At 40.6% G+C, this 7,431-nt stretch overlaps 1 long non-coding RNA gene across 1 annotated transcript in view; it reads right to left on the bottom strand.

Moving 5' to 3' along the window:
• Positions 1–1,094: 1,094 nt before the first annotated feature.
• LOC102378190 overlaps positions 1,095–7,431 on the bottom strand; it is a 15,072-nt gene continuing 8,735 nt past the window's right edge. Inside the window, exons 2-3 of the long non-coding RNA XR_323076.1 lie at positions 1,945–1,986; positions 1,095–1,211 (exon numbers count right to left, since the gene is read on the bottom strand). This is a non-coding gene — a long non-coding RNA (uncharacterized LOC102378190). The remainder of the gene's footprint in view (positions 1,212–1,944; positions 1,987–7,431) is intronic.

Genomic DNA, 7,431 nt, shown 5'->3' with positions numbered 1-7,431 from the left:
ATAGTCTTTTGTTTCCCATTGTGCTAATAATCATTCTGGTTCATGGATTCTACATACATTAGGCCAAAGCAGAGATAAATGCTCTGCTTTACAGAGTGTATGTCTTAAACTATTCAGGTACAGTATTACATTTCTATTTCTGCTTGTTTGTATTTGCCCTTATTCCTGTTACTTGTAGATATGATTCAGGCTTTGGTTTTAAACAGGCATTTTCATACACATTCAGGGAAACTATGACTTTTAACTGTTTGTAAATGTTAGTTGAATACTAGTGCATTTACATAACCAGAGATGAGAAGGATCTGAATGGTAACTAGATGGTAGCTACAGGGAGGAAAATAGAGGGAATCTACAGAAGGCATGGAGAGTGGAGCCCAGGGGATCAGGAGAAGCAAGTCCTGGGAATGAAGGAATGGAGTGACATGAATGATGATCTCTAGGATAGGTGGGAGGGAGGACTGCATGTAAGAACATGTATAAAGAGAAGGATGTGCAAGGGTCTTTGAGTATAGAGTGAAAAATATCCCTGATACCTGTCATAATAGGAGGAAACATTCCTTCCCAGCTTTATGTGGCAATCAACAAAGCCCAGCTGCATGGGAGAAAAACATAACTTTCATTATGTTCACCCTAACTGAAGAACCAGAACTCCTCTTTGTCATCCTATCTCCTCCAAATACTTATCTCAACTCCTTTATTTTCTTTCATAACTAAATTGATTATTGAGCTCAGCTTCATTATACTGCTGCTGAGCATGATCCTCTCTAATTTCTACATGTTCTGGGATGCAGAGTTCTTCTCATGAGTGTCCCCTCCCCAAGGACCACTGGGAGATCCTGGGCTTCCCCTTGTTACTCATCACAGCACAATGCAAGTATTGCTACTTGTAGATCATTCCTGTTTCTAGCATGTGCCTCTAAAGCCTCTAAATTCTGGTTACTCTTAGAGATGGGATACTAAAAGAGATGGACCTTAGACCCAGTACAGTATGGCATATCTGTGTATTCATCCGGGGTTTAATTCAACTCCCATTTAAACCAATAGATTTTTTGTTGACTTTACTGGTGGTTGGAGTAAGTTCTCATTGTGTCGCTGTGAAACTAATTTAGTTGAACATTGTAATGGTCACTTTCTCACAACCCTTGGCATCATGGGGATGGAAAGTCTGCTCCTACTTCGTGTTTTCAGGTCAGTAGGGTAAGTGGAAGTACCTGCAATAGGTGAAACATTATGGAGAAAGCAGGAGAAAGCAATCTATTAGTAATAGATTTGTCCTAGATCTGATACATTGTGTCAGTGGGAAGTTTTTCATACACACATAAGTGTTGTGGGAGACTTGTCCATAACACTTGTAAAATAAAGCTAGAACAAAAGAGAAAATTAAAAAAATGGTGAGGACGGTGCTCTTAAAAGTCAGTATTCACATTAGGTGTGGATTCTATTCTGCCTTGCTTTGATTTAAAGTAACTTGTGCCTTAAGAGAAACTGGCAAAATTATTTTTTATTTATTTATGGTGAGGTTAAAACAGATACTGGTCATTTTGACCTTTTAAAATGCTTATTTGAGATAATTTACAAAGAAAGATTCCTCAAGTTTTTTTTCACATTTTAGTTCCCGTTCTCCTCCTCCCTCCCCCACCATTCTTCTTAATCCATAATTATTTATCTGAAATTTCTCCATATAAGCATTTCAACCTGACGCTGGGATTCAGACAAACTGGAATTTATATTCTCGAGGTTTTCTCATCATGAAATCCCTGAGAAATCTTTGACTCTTGGCAACACACTCCAAATAATGCTTGAAAGCAGAATTTGGCCCAATATCTATCGATTATTTGTAAAAATCTCTTACTGTCAAAAGAATTGTTTTATACAGTTACAATATTGTGCACCCTTTTTGCCATTATACATGTAATCAGTCTGAAAAAAAAGTTCAATATTCACCTTCTTTTTCATACAAATTGTAGTAAAGGCTCTCAGATGTACCTAACAACAAAAAGGGGAAAACAATTATACACAATGGCCTGGTCTCCCTCGGGCTATGCTGTTGATATAGCTATTTATCATTGGAAAGTACTCAGTCATGAATTTGACTTAAATGAAAGAAGCAAAATGTTTGGGCTACATGTTGCCTTCACTGAAGTTAAAGGGGTTTTATGGCAGAATTTTGCTTCTGCTCACCTATGCAGCATTGATACGCTGTGCTCTATTCACATGCTAGCACTGGACTATAAATAGACAAAGAGAAATGGCCTCTCAGTTTTAAGAACCCAAGTGACAGGCGTTGTGACCTCTTGACTGCATGCATTACAGTTATGGGCAACCGGAGTAGTGCCAGGTGGGGATTACACAAGGCAGAGCAGCATCTGCTCCACTATCATGAGTGTAAATGATAGTTCCTCATGTTATGCCATAAACAGCCTGAGGTAAGAAAGGCTGATAGAGTTCCTGTCACAAATTAAACCCTTGCCAGCAGGTAGGATTCCAGTCCATCTGTCCACGACAGCAGCTCAAACAGAACAAAAAATGCTTTCTAAAATATTATCCACAGAGATAAAAGGCAAATAATGCAATTTATGTCTCTGCTGCCGCCAGAAATGAAAGCAGAGCTAACTAGAAAGGAAGGCTTATTTTTTCAGTGCTGAATAAAAGCTATGTTACATAATCACTTTCTGGTGCTGAGGGCCATATTTTCAAAGGTGTATTTCTGTGACAGTGGCTTGCACATATGCACAAAGCCACACACAACTGCACAAGTCAGGCATATGCAATCTGGGCCTTTGAAAATGTAATCTTAAATGCTTACTCTATTTACCTTTCTCTTTTTTTTGCCTTTATTTTAATGTAATAATGCACAACGTGAATGAAGCACTAGTAAGCACAGTAATGCAAACTGTTTTGTTTTAAATAATCTCCTCAGAGACCTGATTCAGTGCCCAGTGAAATAACTGGAAGCCCAAGGGGCTCTGAATCAGGCTTTGTGAGCTAGATCCCTCATGAGTATGCTTGATAAATTCTATAGACCTAATTCAGCTATCTACTATGGGTGAGTAACTTTTGTTTTTCATTCATACCAGTTCCAAATACCTTTCTGTGCAGACAATGTTCACAAGTTTTCCCATGTGTATGCACTGCATAGGTTGACTTTTCTTTGTAGAATTATGTGGATGGTGGGGGGTATTTACTACATAGGATTTGTGAACCTATCTCAGTAGGAGCCGAATGTCCTCAACTCTCAGTGGCTTTCTATTCCCATTTATGCTCAGCCCTTTGCAGTATCAGGCAAAACAACATGTTGCTATGAGCACATTCAAATATACTGAATGTTAACATTTTACTCTCTAAGGATTATCCCATTTTTTCTGAATATTTTATATTAGAATGAGCAAGAAAAATCATATACATTTGGAAATAGATTTCCAAAACATTAATTTTTGAAAGAAAGCAAGAATGTAACACTGAAAACAATGCTTTAAAAACTAAGTAAAATATTCAGAATTGTTTTAGGCAATAGAGGCAATGCCTTCATGAAAATCAGAAGGACATAGGGTCTGATTTCAAGGTATTTAGGAGCCTAAAGATGCAAGTAGGTGGCTAATAGGATTTTCAAATATTACCTGAGTGCTTCATTCCCACTGAGGACTGTAAATACTTTACAAATCTGGCCCCTCATAGTCATATAAATGACTCTGAAAACTGTAATCTCCTAAATCACTTAGGGAGCTTTATAAATTACCTGACACCACCTTAAAAAATGTTTAACATACATTTCTTGCCAACCTATACAGTTTAAATAACTTTATAAATATGTCTCCTAATATAATATGCCTTATACACCGCTGTTTTAAAATAAATATAATTTCTGTGATATTTTGGTTAATAAAAATCCACTGTGCCTTGATTCATTCCACCTATTATTTTACAAAATATTTAAAAACCATAGATACACATATAGGTTTTTAAAACTGTAAAGTATATTCAATTTTATGCTCATTGTGTTCTCCTCTAAGACATTACTAAGGAACACCTAAGTGAAATGCACTTTATGTGCTTTTAAGCTAATTATGAATTAAGGAAGTGCATCTCTGTTTCCTGACTAAGAGGAAGCACTATAGGAGAGAGATTCTAACTCCTCAGAGAGTTATCTTCTGTGTATAATGGCTTTTTCCTAGTACAAGCAATGTTGCTCATCTGTAAGATACAGTATAGTAAAATGGTCGGTCTCAAGTTCTGATTAAATTATTATAGAACTGGCACTGCCCAACCAGTCAAAACATACACTTCAGTTTAAGTAAAGAGATTGGAGGTTAACAATAGGAGGTTAACAATTGGAGGATAACAATAGGATCAGATTAGCAAAATAGAGTAAGGACAGAGTACTGAAGGGCCAGGGAAAATGGGCACATAATACCAGAGAGGCTCTGAGCATTAGATCTGAAGAAAATTAAATAGTGGGGAAGTCAATGACATTCAAGCAGATAGTTCTACATGATAAAATGGCAGAAAGGACCAGGAAAATACAAGAAAGGAAAAGATAATACATTAAAATAAATCAAACATGATGCTATTTTAACTTTTATATAAGAACCTGAAACCCTGCAATGAATATACTAACACAAATGTGCAATAAAATTATCATTTTTTTTCAATATTTTACTAATTATGTTGCTAGTAGTGTGAGTGCACTTGATTTTACAGTTCCTTGGTACCATATTGCCCTACTATTGATCAATCACTGCCTTTATAACAGATATAATAGTTATCCTAAGATACCTGCCAACATCTAAGCTAACATGCAGTAGCCATACTTTCAAGGTCTCACAGATCATATTTGCAGTAACTGCTGTATTGTAATTTATTTCCCTCCAAAATATCAGAGGGAAAGAAAGAAGCTAGTAGAAATGTTTGGTTCTTTTCATGTTTTCAAAGCATGCTTTTATAATAGAAATATGCAGAAAAGCAATATTGTTTCAGAAGTAAACTACCCACTATTTAACATGTTTTCTTTGGATTTTCTTTATATATATTACTGTAAATGACCTGACAAAGACCAGGTGGAGAGAAAAAAGAATTAGGCAACACATATGACAAACCTTTCAAGTTTGAGCGGCTTAACACAGCCTACTCATCTCATAGATTTCATAGACATTAGGGCTGGAAGGGACCTCGGAAGATCATCGAGTTCAGCCCCCTGCCCGAAGGGCAGAAAGTCAGCTGGGGTCATAGGATCCCAGCAAGATAAGCATCCAATTTACTCTTGAAGGTGTTCAATGTAGGTGCTTGAACCACCTCCGATGGCAGGCTATTCCAGACTTTGGGGGCTCGGACAGCAAAAAAGTTCTTCCTTATGTCCAGCCTGAAATGGTCTTGCAGTAGTTTATAACCATGTGACCTCATCATCCCTTGGGGCACTCTGGTGAACAAACATTCCCCCAGATACTGGTGGTCACCCCTGATAAACTTATAGGTGGCCATCAGATCACCCCTGAGCCTGCGCTTTTCCAGGCTGAAGAGCCCCATAGCTCTCAGCCTGTCGTCGTAAGGTTTGTTTTCCTGACCTCTGATCATGCGCGTGGCTCTTCTCTGGACTCTCTCAAGCTTCTCCACATCCTTTTTGAATTGTGGGGCCCAAAACTGGACACAGTACTCCAGCTGCGGCCTCACCAAGGCCGAGTACAAGGGGAGAATGACGTCCTGGAATTTGCTTGAGAATCATCTATGGATGCAAGCCAGCGTTTTGGTCGCTTTACTAGCTGCAGCATTGCATTGAAGGCTCATGTTCATATTGTGGTCAATGATGACCCCCAAGTCTCTTTCTTCCATAGTGCTAGCCAGCATGTCACTGCTGAGCCTATAAGGATGCTGCAGGTTTTTCCTCCTGAGGTGGAGAACCTTACATTTTTCAGTGTTAAACACCATCAGGTTCTCATCTGCCCATTTGCTGAGCCTGTCCAGGTCAGCCTGGATCGCCCTCCTGTCTTCAGGTGTGGATGCTTTTCCCCAAAGTTTGGTGTCATCGGCGAACTTGGCCAGTCCACTTCTGACACCAGTGTCCACATCATTAATGAAGATGTTGAACAGTATGGGTCCAAGGACAGAGCCTTGGGGAACCCCACTGGTCACAGGGCACCATGACGATTGACTTCCATCAATTACCACCCTCTGGGTCTGACCATGGAGCCAATTTCCCAGCCAGCAGATTGTGGTGGACCCAAGGCCACGATTGGCCATTTTTGCCAAGAGGTGATCATGGGATACCAGATTGAAGGCTTTTTTGAAGTCAAGATATATGACATCAATTTCTTCTCCCTTGTCCAGGTGATAGGTCACCTGGTCATAAAAGGAAATGAGATTGGTCAAGTAAGACCTACTCACAACAAACCTGTGCTGGCTATTGCTCAGGATGTTGACATCGGCCAGTCCATTAAGGATGGCCTCTTTAATAAACTTTTCTAAGACCTTCACCAGGATAGAGGTCAGGCTGATGGGCCTATAGTTTGCCGGATCCACTTTCCTCTCTTTCTTGAAGATAGGCATCACATTGGCCTTCTTCTAGTCTTCAGGAACTACACCAGAGCACCAGGAGTTCTCAAAGTTCCGTGCCAGAGGCTGGGCTATGTTGTTCACCAGCTCCTTGAGTACCCTGGGGTGTAGATTGTCCGGGCCAGCTGACTTGAAGGTATCCAGACTCTCAAGGTGTTCATTCATGAGGTCAGCATTGATGGAAGGCAGGGAATCTCCCTCATCCAGACCTCCCCGTCCTGCAGTGGGCATGGATGTCCCATGGGACTGATGAAAGAGCAAAGCAAAGTACCCAATTTAATAGGTTGGCTTTTTCCTGGGCGTCAGTTGTCCCATCTGGTTTAGCAGGGACCCAGTGTTGCCCTTGCTTTTTCTCCGGCTCCCCACATATCTGAAAAAGGACTTTTTATTGTCCTTGATACTCGAAGCTAGTTGGAGTTCAGTTGCAGCCTTGGCTTTCCTGTTTTGCTGCCTGCACGACTGGACCAGTGCAGAATATTCCTCCTTGGAGGTGAATCCCATCCTCCATCCTTTGTAGGCCTTTCTTTTTAGCCTCAGGAGGTCTGCTTGAACCCTGGAGAGCCAGGGGGGATGGTGTACCGTCTTGCTGCCTTTCCTCCAAGATGGAATAGGATTAGCTTGTCTATTGAGGATCGCTCTCTTAAGGAGCAACCACTCTTCCTGAACTCCCCTCCCCCTGGGGCTGTGGTCCATTAGGGCCTCACTGATGAGCCTCCTGAGCTTGTCAAAGTCAGCTTTCCTGAAATCAAGCACTTCTGTGTTGCTGACTGACTTGCCAGCTTTACGGCAGATGGTGAAGGTGATCAGCTCGTGATCGCTGTCACCCAGCTTCCCATCAATCACTAGGTCACTGATTAGGTCATCCCCAGTAGCCAGTACCAGGTTGAG

Source organism: Alligator sinensis, unplaced genomic scaffold (assembly GCF_000455745.1).
Source record: "Alligator sinensis unplaced genomic scaffold, ASM45574v1 scaffold573_1, whole genome shotgun sequence".
Taxonomy (NCBI): Eukaryota; Metazoa; Chordata; order Crocodylia; family Alligatoridae; genus Alligator; species Alligator sinensis.
Note: the sequence above shows the minus strand (reverse complement) of the source record. Positions and strands in the feature narration are given on the sequence as shown.